The 14,520-nt window shown below is 41.8% G+C and overlaps 1 long non-coding RNA gene across 1 annotated transcript in view; it reads left to right on the top strand.

Moving 5' to 3' along the window:
* Positions 1–14,520, top strand: part of LOC144380226 (uncharacterized) — a 169,352-nt gene that overhangs the window by 29,857 nt on the left and 124,975 nt on the right. The window lies entirely within an intron of this gene.

Here is a 14,520-nt window from a genome sequence, read left to right as displayed (position 1 = left end):
TAATTTGCCTATTGTTGATAATGCAGCTATAAACACTTGGGTGCATGTGCCCCTTCAAATCAGTATTTTTGTATCCTTTTTAACTTTTTGAGGAACCTCCATACTGTTTTCCAGAGTGGCTGCACCAGCTTGCATTCCCACCAACAGTGTAGGAGGGTTCCCCTTTCTCCACATCCCCGCCAACATCTGTTGTTTCCTGACTTGTTAATTTTAGCCATTCTGACAGGTGTGAAGTGGTATCTCATCATGGTTTTGGTTTGTATTTCCCTGATGATGACTGATGATTTTCTTAGTATGTGTAACACTGGTAGATCTTTGCTACTGAACATACTAGAACATATTTTGAGATTTTTAAAAAATAAATTGTTATTTGACAGCAATCCTAAAAATGTAAATGATTTTTCCAATAATAAAATGTGATTTGAAGTTGAAAAAAAAGAGCTTCTGTTCTCCACTGATATTTTTAGTGCCCTTTCTGTCATTTGTCAAATTCACACATATGTTTAAGTCTTGTGTTCTTTTTTTCAAAAATTTATTTATTTATTTGAGAGAGACAGAGAGAGAGAGAGAGAGGGTGCACAAGTGGGGGGAGGGGCAGAGGGAGAGGGAGAAGCAGACTCCCCACTGAGCAGGGAGCCTGACGCTGGGCTTGAGCCCAGGACCCTGAGATCAGGACTTGAGCTGAAGGCAGAGGCTTAACCAACTGAGCCACCCAGGTGCTCCTAAGTCTTGTGTTCTTTTTATGCATTTATGTATGTTCTTTTTGTGTATTCCATTGGCCTACTGCTTCAATAACACAATGTCTTAATTATTATAGTTTGACTATAAGTCTTTGATACCTAGATGTTCTTGCTCTTTTTCAGTAATTTCTTGGCTATTCTTAGCCTTTACTGTTCCATATAAAATTTTAGGATCAGCTTATCAAGTTCCATGAAAATCCCTTTTGGGATTTTAATGTATAGTTGCATTGCACTTACATAGTAGATTGGAGGATTAGTTTGATTTTGGTTATGGTATTAAGTATTCCCTTTCATGAATATGGCATACATTTTCCAGTTTTCTTTAAGTCTCTCAATGACATCTTATACTTTTCTCCATGGAAGACTTGCATGTATTTTGTGAGATGTATTTACCTATATTTTTATTGTTATTATAAAGTGATATATATTTTTAAAGATTTTATTCATTGAGAGAGAGAGAGATAAAGAGAGCACTAGCAGAGGGGAGAGGGAGAAGTAGGCTCCCTGCTGAGCCAGGAGCCCAAGGTAGGGCTCCATCCCAGAATCCTGAGATCATGACTGAGCCGAAGGCAACCGCTTAACCGACTGAGCCACCCAGGTGCCCCTATAAAGTGATATTTTTAAGAGAAAATGTCTGCCTAGCATAGCCATATAGGGATGAAATTGCTTTTTGTGTATTTATTTTATATAAAGCACATCTTTGCTGAATTCTTATTATAATAATTTAGGCTTACTATCTAGACAATTTTATCACATGATTAACGATAATTTTGACTTTTCTCTTCCATCCTTTATTCCTCTTATTTATCTTACATGTTTTACTCTGCTAATATCTCTAGTACATTGTTGAATAGAAATGAGGATGCATGTATCTTTGTTGCTGAAGACCTTTGCAATAGGATATTCGTATTTATTTTCTGTTCCCAGCTTGCTAAAGAGTTTTTGTTGTAGGGGTGCCTGGGTGACTCGGTCAGTTGAGCATGGGCTCTTGATTTTGGTTCAAGTCATGATTTCAGAGTTGTGAGATCAAGCCCTGCATGGGGCTCCCCACTCAGCCAGGAGCCTGCTTGAGATTTTGTCTCTCCTCTCCTTCAGCCCCTCCCCCCCATGCATTCTCTCTCTCTTTCTCTCTAAATAAATAAATCTTGGGGCACCTGGGTGGCTCAGTCGTTAGGCGTCTGACTTCAGCTCAGGTCATGGTCCCAGGGTGCTGGGATCGAGACCCGAATCGTGCTCCCTGCTCGGCAGGGAGCCTGCTTCTCCCTCTCCCACTCCCCCTGCTTGTGTTCCCTCTCTCGCTGTCTCTCTCAGTCAAATAAATAAATAAAATCTTTAAAAAAAATAAATCTTTAAAAAAAAAGAATTTTTGTCATAAAAGGATCTGGAATTTTACCAAATGCTTGTGTTTGTGTGTGTGTGCATGTGCCTGTGAGCATCTTTGAAAGAATTGTGCTTTTTATCCTTCACCTTGTTATGTGGTGAATTATGTGACTCTAGTTAGTTTTTATTTTATTTATTCAGTTTTTTAAAGATTTATTTCTTTATTTGAGAGAGAGCGAGAGAGTGGGGGCGGGGGAGGGGGCGTGGGAGGGGAGGAGGGAGAGGGAGAGAGAAACTCAAGCCCACTCCAGGCTGAGTGCAGAGCTGGATGTGGAACTGGATCCCAGGACCCTGAAATCATGACCTGAGCTGACGCCAAGAGTTGGATGCTTAACTGACTGCGCCACCCAGGTGCCCCTAGTTTTTATTTTAAAAATATATATTCCTGGATTTGGTTTGCTAGTATTTTGTGAATTTGGCCCGTAAATTTTCCTTATTGCTTTCTCTTGGGGTTGGTATCAAATTTATGTTAGTTTCATAAAATAGGCCAAGTGCATTTCCTCTTGTTCTTTTTGTGGTTGTTTGTTTTTGTTTTTTGTTTTTATTATTTTTAAAAGATTTTATTTATTTATTTGACAGAGACAGAGAGAGCACATAAGTAGGGGAGCAGGAGGGAGAGGGAGAAGCAGGCACCCTGCTGAGCGGAGAGCCCGATGTGGGGCTCAATCCCAGGGCCCTGGGATCATGACCTGAGCCGAAGGCAGATGCTTAACTGACTGAGCCACCCAGGTGCCCCTGTTTTTGTTTTTTTAATGAAAAACATGGTTTATCAAGTTAGAATAATCAATTCCTTGATTGGATGAATATACCTTCAAAATTATTTTGGACATTTTTTTTCTTTTTCCTTTGTGGGCTTAGTTTTTTTTTTTTTTTTTTTAAAGATTTTATTTATTTATTTGAGAGAGAGGATGAGAGGGGAGAGAGAGCACATGAGAGGGGGGAGGGTCAGAGGGAGAAGCAGACTCCCTGCTGAGCAGGGAGCCCGATGCGGGACTCGATCCCGGGACTCCAGGATCATGACCTGAGCCGAAGGCAGTCGCTTAACCAACTGAGCCACCCAGGCGCCCCTGTGGGCTTAGTTTTAATGACTGATTGTACTTCCTAAATAGTTTCAGGACTATGTAAGTTTTCTTTTTCCTTCTGAGTAAGTTATATTCCCTTGTGAAATTATTTCATGTAATGTCCAGCTATATTGCATTAAATTTTAGATAGTAACCTCTTCAAATTTTTTGAATCTCTACTTTTTTCCTAATATTATTTGTGCCTATTTGATTTTTGGGTTGGTTTTCAGAGGTTTATCCATTATATTAGCTTTCAGTTTTGTTTATCTTTATTGTAGTTTTTTCTATTGTATTATTATATATTTTATTGTCATTTTTAGGTGTGGTAATGGCATTAAGATTTTATATTTTAAAAAATCCCTTAGAGAGTATTTTTGAATGAAAATATATAAATTCTGGAATTGCTTTAAAAATAACCCTATGTTATATAGGGCCAGGGGAATGCTGGGAGGATTTAGATGAAGCAAGATTGGCCGTTTGTTGATAATTATTGAACCTGAGTGTCAGGTAATAAAAATTTACAACATAATTCTCTCTACTTTCCTGTATGTTTCAAAATTTCCATAATAAAAAATTAAAATATACCACATTTCTTTCTTTCTTTGAAAAATGTATTCTGATATTCTTTTTCTAATTTAGATGAGAAACTTAGTTTGTGAATTTTTACTTTTTTTTTTCCTTTCCTACTACAGGTATTTAAGGTGACACGTTTTCTCTAAGTATAGCTAATCTGCATCTTGCAAGTTTTTCAAAGGGAGGTATCTTACATACAGTGAAATGCACAGATCCTAAGTATACAGTTTGGTCAGTTCTAACAATTCATATATTGTTGTAACCTACACACCTATCAAGTTTCCATCAACCCAGAAAGTTATTTCATGTTTCTTCCTGGTCAAGCCTCCCTCCCCAGAACCAGCTACTCTCCTGGATTTTGTCACATTGGTAACTTTTACCTGCTCTTGAAGTTCGTAAGAGTCTCTACTCTGTTATCTCTGGCTTCTTCTCATTCAGCATAATACTTTTGAAATTCATCCATATTATGTGTATCAGTAGTTCACTCCTTTCTATTGTTAATAGAATTCCTTTGGATGAATAAATAACAATTTATTCATTCATTCTTCTATTGAGGAATGTCTGCCTTGTTTCCACGTTATGGCCATTATGAACATAGCTGTTCTTATGCTAGTTTTCACATGGGCAGGGTTCTATTTCTCATTTCTCTTGGGTAAATACCTAGGAGTAGAATTACTGGGTCAACTGAGTAGTGTATGTTAAACTAAGAGACCACTAAAGGGTTTTCCAAAGTGATGTTTGCGTTTTACACTCTTTCTAGCAATCTATCGGAGTTCTGGTTGTCCCATTATCCTCTCTGACATTTAAAAGTTTTAGCCATTCTGTTGGAAGGAGGGGTGGGATCTCACAGTGGTTTTGAGTTGCATTGCATGGTAATACGGTAATACGGGTAAGCACCTTCTCACATGCTCACCGGCTGTTTGTGTATCGTCTTTTGTCAAGTGTCTCTGTTTAGGAGGAGGTCATGGAGAGGACGTGACCTCCAGTTGACCGTTCGGCTGGACCAGGGCCATCGGAGGCTCCTCATCCCTCCTCTGTCCCTGGAATGTCCACTGCCCACTGTTCCACTGCCAGAGCCGTTTCAAGGTCGTAGCCTTGAGAGAATAAGGTGTTGAGATCAGCTTGACAGTTTGTCACTGAACGCTGTTGAGGCCTCTATATAAAACTTTAAGATTCTGGCGGGCGGGTGCGGGGATCTACTGTCCTGCAGCCACTCAACACAAACCTTGTAAGTAAATTCCCTTGCTTATTAAACCTGCCACCCTCCCAATCTGGGAGGCTGCCTTTTCCCTCCATCTCTCTGTCTCTCCCTGCCCTCCGTGTGTGGGGGCTAGTTTGCAAACAAATGCTTTTTATTTATTTTTAAAAAGATTTTATTTATTTGAGAGAGAGAAAGAGTGCAGGAGCAGAGAACGAGTTGGGGGGGGGTAGAGGCAGAGGGAGAGGGAGAAGCAGACTTCCCCTGAGCTGGGAGCCAGGGGCAGGGCTCCATCCCAGGACTGGGGATCATGACCTGATCATGACCTGAGCCAAAGGCAGCCACTTAACCGACTGAGCCACCCAGGTGCCCCCCAACACTATTTATTTTTTGCCAATTTTTTCCCCTTGGGTTGTCTTTTTATGATCAATATGTAGATGTTCTTTCATGTATCTTCTGGATACAAGTCCTTTGTCAAATACATGTGTTACGAATTTTTTCTTCTAGCCTGTGGCTTGCTTTTTCTTTCTTTTAATGTGCCTTTTGGAGAGTAGAAGTTATTCCTTTTGATGATACCCAGTTTCTCAAGAATTTTATTTTATGTGTAGTGTTTTCAGTGTCCTTTTAAGACATCTTTGCTACCCCAAGTTTGCCAACATAGTCTCCTATTGCTCCTACAAGATTTATAGTTACAACTTTTTCATTTTGTTCTATAATCAGCCTATTTTATATGAAAATCTCTGTATTTCAACATCATTCTTTTGGGACATTCTCTCTGGATATTGAATTCTGCATTAGCAGCCTTTTTTTTTTTTTTTTCCTTCTTCTTTTAGCCCTTTAAAGAGGTTGTCTCCCTGTCTTGTGACTCTGTAGTTTCTTTTTTTTTTTTTTTAAATGTTCTTTCTTTTTTTTTTATTTATTTTTTATTTTTTATTTTTTTAAAGATTTTATTTATTTATTTGACAGAGAGAGAGAGAGCTAGAGAGGGAACACAAGCAGGGGGAGGGGGAGAGCGAGAAGCAGGCTTCCTGCCGAGCAGGGAGCCCGATGTGGGGCTCGATCCCAGGACCCTGGGATCATGACCTGAGCCGAAGGCAGACGCTTAACGACTGAGCCACCCAGGCGCCCGACTCTGTAGTTTCTGATGAGAAGGGAGGGGTATTTCAAATTATTGATCCATTTTTTTTTCCAGCTGCTTTCAAGATTTTTCCTTTTATCATTGGTTTCACCAGTTTGACTATGATATGTGTAGGAGTTTTTTGTTTGTTTGTTTTGACTTTTGTATTTGTTCTACTTGTGTTTGGCTGAACTTCTTGAATATGTGAATTTATCTATTTTTTTTTAACCAACTTTGAGAAAGTTCCAGCCATTATTTCTTCAAAGATTTATTTTGGCTTTTTCTCTTTCTCCTTGCCTCTGGTACTGTAATTACACCTGTGCTAGATGTTTTTAAATTGTTCCACAGGCCCCAAGGCCCCATACGTGCGCTTCAGAGTAGGTGTTTGTTGATGCTCCTGTCCTGTGTCCAATTTTTCTTACACATATTTGGTAAAGGCCCATGGAATAGAGCTGGTCATAGGTACAGATCTGTGTGTGGGCACTGTTAGGGATTCTCACCTATCATACTAACCTTTGTTTCATCTCTAGAAATTCACTGAAAGTTCCATGCTTTTCTAATCCATCTGTGGCGGCCTCTTTTGCTTCCCTCTGCTATGCCAAGGATGAAAGCAGCCATGCTTGTCTGTTTTTGGATTTTATTAGGTTTAATTGCATCCTCGGCCCTGTGATGTACTTGAGAAGGTGATGATTTTGTGGTTAACCACCTTCATCTTATTTTTAGGGTGGGAACAACATTCTCTCATATCTCTCATAACTTTCTACATCCTAAGTGGAAGTAGAAATATCCTACCAGTTTTGACATGCTGTATTTAAATTAAACATTTTTTTTTTTTCCATTCTACAAACTTTGTAATTTCCATGATGATTTTTTTTTTCTCTGACCTCTGTGTATTTCTGGTATTTTAAAATATCCAAATATACAGATTTTTTAAAGTTATTATTTTTACTATTGATTCCTAACATCGAATTACATTTCGATGAGATTGAGGCAGGTATGCTTTGGAGTGTTTAATAGTTGTTATGATTTGCCTTCTATCTTTGAATGGTCAGGTTTTTTTTTTTTTTAAAGCTGTTATTTATTTATTTATTTTATTATTATTATTTTTTTAAGATTTTATTTATTTATTTGACAGAGAGGGAGAGAGAGAGAGAGCGAGAGAGGGAACACAAGCAGGGGGAGTGGGAGAGGGAGAAGCAGGCTTCCCGCAAAGCGGGGAGCCCGATGCGGGGCTCGATCCCAGGACCCTGGGATCATGACCTGAGCCGAAGGCAGACGCTTAACGACTGAGCCACCCAGGCGCCCCTAAAGCTGTTATTTATTGAAGTAATCTCTATACCCAATGCGGGGCTTGAACTCCCGACCCCAAGATCAAGAGTCGCATGCTCTTCCGACTGAGCCAGCCAGTTAGGCACCCCTGAATGGTCAGTTTTCAGGAATGCTGCATGTGAATAAAACAGCACATATTCTTTAGTGACTGGTTCGTTAGAGAAAGCTGTTTTCAAATGGTTCTTTCTAAATCTTTATTAATTTTTGTCCCCTGGATTGTAACTTGTTGAGAGAGGCATATTAAAATCTCCTACCATGATTGTGGGTTTGCCAATTCCTCCTTGTAATTTTTAAATTTTTGCTTTATATATCATAAGCCACAGGATTACATATGTACAGGTTTAAGATCCTAACTTTCATTATTGTGTGGTGATGACCCATTATCATCTCATAGGTGTTATTTACTTTCAAGGCTATGCAACTTTAGTTTATGCTCCTCACTCTGTTTCCTCTGTGTTTCTGGGATGTAGGAATTTCGCATTTTTCCTGTGGAACTCCACTATGGATGAAACTCCCCCTTTCCATTTTGTCTAGCATGTCAGTGTGTGCATGTGCATGAGTGTGCATGCACGGGTGTGTGTGTGCACGTGCGTGAGTGTGTATGTGCACGCTGCAGTTGCTGAGGCTTGCTGCATGAAGTCCGCTCGCTCTCTGGCCCCTACAGTCCATCAGGGCCTCTCTGGCTGCCTTCATCATGACCTTTAACCTTCTCCCATCACTAAGTGCTTTGTTTTCATGTCCTCATTCACATTCCCCAGCAAGGGACCCTGATTGGCTTTGCTTGTCATTTTGCTCCGATGCCACCATAGGAGACCTGGCCTGTGTATGAGTTAGCTGCCCTTTGGGACACATGCTCATCCCTAAAGCAGCTGGGTCTGCATGCTGGCCGGTTTCACGTAGAGGGTGCTGTGGAATGGCAAATTGGCCAACTTGGTCCTTCTGTGTGTGGGCTGTTGGTGAACTTGTGCTGGTTCGGTGTTCATTGCAGGCCTTCTCCTCCTTCTCTCCACTCACCTGCCCCTTCATCACAGATGGAGACTGTTAGCTCATGTTGGGAAATGTTTCTGAAATTAGCTGCTGAGCACGGGCTTATAAAGCAGAGCATGGAAAACAGGCTCTTATAACTTTTTTTTTTTTTTTTTTTATTAGAGAGAGCATGAGCAGGGTGAGGAGGGGCAGTGGGAAAGGGAGAGAGAGAATCTTAAGCAGGCTCCAAGCCCAATGTGGAGTCAGACGTGGGGCTCGATCTCCTAACCCTGAGATCATGACCTGAGCGGAAATCAAGAGTTGGATGCTTAACCGACTGAGCCACCCATGTGCCCCTCCTATGATTTTTTATGTAAGAGAAATCTTGCCTGTCTGAGACCAGTGAGGTCTGATTTTATAGCTATTCTGATCTTGAGGACCCGTCTGAGTATGGGAAAGTGTCCCTATTTGAAACAGTAGGATCTATTATTTACTGCTACCCTAAGAAGCTCTGGGAACAAGTCTCAGATATTCATCTCATTTGCTTGTTCATCAGTGTCCGTGGTGGGTGATGCAGGGGATGCACTAACTGTAAATTGCGGAGTGATAGCTTGTCAGAGCTGGAAGGAATCTCAGGAATCTCTTCCCACCTTCTCACATTGTTTCGTCAGAGTGGATTTCAAATCTGCAGTGACGGGAATGTCTAATTAAAGAGTAGGAAGAGCTGTGGCCCGTTGATGTGTAATTGGGATGGGAGTAAATGGCTTGGGGGGGCGGGATTCGAGCGCAGGGCCTTTGGGCTGCACGGAGGTTTCCTTTTTTCTTCTTCTCCAGTCCGTTTCCTGCCTTCTTTCCTTCTTTCACCACTTTCCTATATATATATATATATATATATATATATACCATTAACCCCTCGTTTCTGTAATCTTTGTTTCTTTCCCTCCTAACCTCTGACATAAAGTATTAATTTTTGGCATTTTTTTCCCTTTTCTTTGAAGTGTTCCTTCTGGCTACAAAAACTTCCAATTAAGTTTTTTAAATAAAAGATAGAAGTTAAAAGCAACGGCTGCCTCGGGTTAGCAGGATGGAAACTTGTAGTTGCTTGAAGCTGTACTTCAAAAAGAGAAAACTCAATTTTAAAAGTGTAGAAGTTTATTCATAAAATACATTGTGCTCAAAAAATGGATTCTATGGGCTGCAGAGGAGTCAAGCTGTAGGTCAGTTGTTCTGTCGTATTTATTTACAGAATATTCTTTCTCTATGTAATGTTTTCATCCTAAACAAAAGTAAAGAGAAATTTTTGAGCATCTGGATCATTGTTCTAGTCTCAGGAATGTTAATGAAGTTAATATTGAGATTCTCATCTCTACTAACTAAAGAATTTTGACAAAGTTCTTACGTATATTTCCTTTTCGGTGCTAGGGACACATACAAAAGAATATTGAATGCATCTCAAAGTTTTCTTTTTTTTAAGCACTTTCCCTTATTTCTATTTTTTTAAAAGGTTTTATTTTTATTTATTTTTATTTGGGGGGGGGAAGGGGCAGAGGGAGAGAGAGAATCTCAAGCAGACTCCATACCCGGCACAGAGCCCGACGTGGGGCTCGAGTTCCTGACCCTGAGATCATGACCTGAGCTGAAATCAAGAGTTTGATGCTTAACCAACTGAGCCACCCAGGCGCCCCTAAAGATTTTATTTTTTAAGTGATCTTTACATCCAACGTGGGACTTGAACTTACAACCCTGAGATCAAGAGTCACATGCTCTACTGACTGAGCCAGCCAGGCGCCCCATCAATTTCCCTTATTTCTAAATTCCACTTATAATAGACTCCCCAGAATGTGGAGGTGTTCTGAGAGGAATCACAGGGGTGAGGAGTCCGTGGCCAGCGTTGATGAGGTTTTATGCGAGCAGATTTCCAGGGTTCTGTGAGCTTCCTGAATGCCACGAGGGAACACCCACCTGGCCTCTCTTTCCCTCTGGCTCAGGGCTACTCTATATTCTAGCTAGGAAGGGATGGCCACTCCATTAATTCAGAGCCTGCAGCAAATCCAAGAAAAACTGGGCTTCCTAGAGAAACTGGGGCTGACCAGCAACATGGACAAAAAAAGGGGAAACTTCCAGGGGTGGCTCAGTTGGTTGGGTGTCCGGCTCTTGATTTCAGCTTAGGTCAGGATCTCAAGGTTGTGGGACTGAGCCCCACGTTGGGCTCTGTGCTCAGCACAGAGTCTGCTGGAGATTATTTCCCTCTGCTCCTCCTCCTGCTTGCATTCTCTCTCTCTCAAAAATAAATAAATAAAAAAATTTTTTAAAGGGGAAACTTCTAGAAAAATCACTCCCCCCCATTTTCATCCTAAAGCCAAAGCAATAATCAAGAGGAAAAATAAACAGTCATCACTAAATGCAGTGTTTTTTGAATGGCCAGCTGGTCCCATTGGTGAATCATGAAATCAATTCAAAGGCTTATGATCTGCATTAAAATAGAGGAGCAAATAGAAAACCCAAATACATGGCTCAGTGAAGGTAAATATTGTTTCAGTGAATCTTTTTTTTTTAAAGAGTTTATTTATTTATTTATTTTAAAAGATTTTATTTATTTATTTGACAGAGAGAGAGAGAGAGCACAAGTAGGCAGAGAGGCAGGCAGAGGGAGAGGGAGAAGCAGGCTCCCCGCTGAGCAGGGAGCCCGATGCAGGGCTTGATCCCAGGACCCTGGGATCATGACCTGAGCCGAAGGCAGCTGCTTAACCAACTGAGCCACCCAGGCACCCCGAGTTTATTCATTTATTAGACAGAGAGAGAGAGAGCACGAGCACAAGCATGGGGGAGTGGGAGAGGGAGAAGCAGGCTCCCCACTGAGTAGGGAGCCCAATACGGGGCTCCATCCCAGGACCCCAGCCGAAGGCGGAGGCTTAACCAACTGAGCCACCCCGGTGCCCCTCAGTGAATCTTTATACATGCGTCTGTATGTGTGTATCTACACACACGGGAACCTGATATAAAATGTTGACTTGAGGGGCGCCTGGGTGGTGCAGTCGCTTAAGCATCCGACTCTTGGTTTCAGCTCAGGTCATGATCTCAGGGTACTGAGATCGATCCCTGAGTTGGGCTCTGCACTGGGTGTGGAACCTACTTAAGATTCTCTTTCTCCCTTTCCCTCTGCTCCCCACCCCCCTGTGCTTTCTCTCTCTCTGGAATAATTAAATTTAAAAAAATATATATTGCCTTGAAAGGAGTCTGAGAAAGTTGGCTTAAAGGGTGCAGAGCTTCTCCCGTGTGCCAAGTCCTCCCCTCTGGGTAGGGCTCCCGTTTCCCACGGAAGCCCCACTCTTTACCCGTGCTCTGCAGGCCCGACTGACCTTATGCTTTTTGAGGGACTCAATCATCTTTTCCTAATTTCTTGATCTGTGTGTTAATATTACCATTTTTCAAATAGATCTGCCTTCAGAGCTCCAAGCCCATCCACCTTTCTCCAAGCCTACATAAGGCTCTTTAGTCAAACTATTGTCTGTCATCTGGGAGAGTGCGCCCTGCCAGGGTGTGGGGGGCTTTGGGCGACCGAGCAAGGGAAACAATATGACCACAAGGTGGCAGTAGCACATGCTGGCTTTATGGGGCAATGCTTTCCTATTTCCCAGCTGTGAAGTCCCTCTCAGCTGGAGTGCGTGCGTGCGTGCGTGTGTGTGTGTGTGTGTGTGTGTGTGTGGGGTTGCTATTCAGAAGGGGAGGGGGCAGGGCACTCCCCGGGGAGGGGGGGTTATGTGTCTACGGGGTGGCCCTCAGCAGCACAGCAGGGAGTCTCTGGGTCAGAGTGCTCTGAAGGACAGTAGCCCTTGAAGTCTTGTAACCATAATGCTGTCGGGTGAGTTTTGTGCACTGTGCAAGGCAGGGAGGCCCTAAATGCCCCAAGATCTGTTTGTTTGGACTGTTTGCAAATAACTGAACGTGTAAAAGTTTGAGCTTGATACCAGTGGGCTTCTGAGCTCACGGACCTCAGCCGGCAGTGGAGAAATAACCTAGGGGTCATCCACAAGGGTCATCTTTGGCTCATTCATACAGCACCCCCTCAATCCACTCTCCACAAAGAAACCTGAGCTGTTTTTAAAAATGCAAATCAGGACTTGTTACTGCCCTGCTTTCTTATGGTTTCCATTTGCCTGGAATACCTTTGCCCATCCCTTTATTTTGGCAAGACAATGATGCCAGGGGGCAAGATGCGGTGTAGCTGTGTGCAGGGGCCACATGTCTGGAAAGGTATACAAGGGCCAAGTGGAGAGCCTGGTGTGTCAAACTGAGGAGCAGCTTCTGCAAAGAGGGTAGAACTATGAGGACCCTGCCCAGCATCCTGTACATACTAGGTGCTCTCCAGCATTTGGTGATGAATTGGCCCTTAGGTATATTCTTTGTTCAGACTCTTCTCTGATTGAAGCTTGACCCTGATATGAGCAAAAGGAATATGGGAGGGGAAGCCCGCATCATGTAGAATGCTTGAAAACAACACATCTATAGGAGTGTTTAGCTTGTTATTGGCTCCAGTTATCTGTTCTCAGAAGTTGTCTTTTGTGCTTTAAAATATATTTAATGAAAACCTATCTTATTTTAAAATCGACATTTTAACATTTTAAAATTCCAGTTTTTGGGGGTGCCTGGGTGGTGCAGTCGGTTAAGCGTCTGACTCTTGATTTCGGCTCAGGTCATGATCTCAGGGTTGTGGGATTGAGCTCCATGTCAGGTTCTGTGCTGGCCAGGGAACCTGCTTAAGATTCTCCCTCTCCCTCTCCCTCTGCACACCCCCCCCAAGCCCAACTCGCGCTCTCTCAAATAAATAAATAAATAAATAAATAAATAAATAAATAAATAAAATTCCAATTTTTTCCAATTGGTGATTCAAATAGGAAAACATTCTCACCAGTTGACCCCTTATTTGCTTTTTGTCTTTACTTTTTTCTCTCTCTTCCAATTTTATATTTTGCCTGTTTTAGGAGTTAATTTTCTTCTGTAATATTTTCAGTGTTTGAAATCTGCTTCTCATGTTTGTGTGATGCTTTTCTCTCTATTAAAAAAGATTAGTTCATTTCACTCATCCAGTTGAAGTAAGAGCAGTCTTCTGTGCTTTTTTCTGGTGGGTGCGTGTTGATAGGGGAGGAGACTGTGCCTATGTTCACCTGTTTGCTGGGTCTGGAGAATATCCCCGTGTAGAGGTTTCTAGCTGTAGGGTGATGAGTTTGGACCTAGCCTTGACTTTACAGATTGCAGAGATTCACCTGCCTTCAATTTTGATGAAGTGTGAGAGTTGCCTCTAGTAATGTCAGGATCTTTGGATATTATTACATTAACATTTGCTTTACGCTTTTTTTTTAATTCACTATTTTTGATGTCACCAGTTTTATGGCCCTGGGGGATGGTTTCTAGAAGCTTTGTGACAGCAGCTAGTTCTGTTTTTCGAATAATTTGGAGTTCCTAAAAAGAACACTTTCCTTATTTAAGAGGAATTATACTTTATCTTATATTATTTGTAACCTAAGTACCTGAAATTCTTAGTCACCCACCCCACCAGTATGGATGGACGCACTTAAGCTATTGGGAAGGGCAGGGCTGAGAAAGAGCAGCTTTGCAGCTTTGGTACATGAATGAGATCATGCATCAGGGACACGTCCAAATGCATCATTTGGTGTGACGTTGACTTTTGTAGTCTTCTAAAAATATGCAGTTGTTTCTAGTAGTAAATGAAGATAAATATTAGAACCTTCTAGCTCTTCATTTTGTTCCATGGGAAAGAAATTTTTTCTGTAGCATCTGTTGACACAGATGAGGGTGGGATGCAGGAAATGTGACTGATTGGGGAGGCCACACCTCTGGGGGCGGTGTCTGGGTGTGACCCCAGCTTTATACACCAGAGTGTGGAAAATTGTCTTTATGCACCCCTTCTGTGGTTCCAAGTTCGAATCATCTAGAGGGGGCCTTTATTATTTAGCAGATCAGTTTTTCCTTTTTGTGATTTCTTTTTTTTAAACAAGGTTGTTCCTTTTGTATTCTCAGGGAACAGAGATGAGAGGGATTTAGGAGAACTCTTTGCTTCAAAGCACCCGTTGGTACATTCAGTGGCCATTTTCCCTTTCTCAGAGCTGTTTTATGGGCATGGACTCTCAGTCCCTG

Source organism: Halichoerus grypus, chromosome 15 (assembly GCF_964656455.1).
Source record: "Halichoerus grypus chromosome 15, mHalGry1.hap1.1, whole genome shotgun sequence".
NCBI lineage: Eukaryota > Metazoa > Chordata > Mammalia > Carnivora > Phocidae > Halichoerus > Halichoerus grypus.
This window is presented reverse-complemented; position numbering and strand designations above follow the sequence as displayed.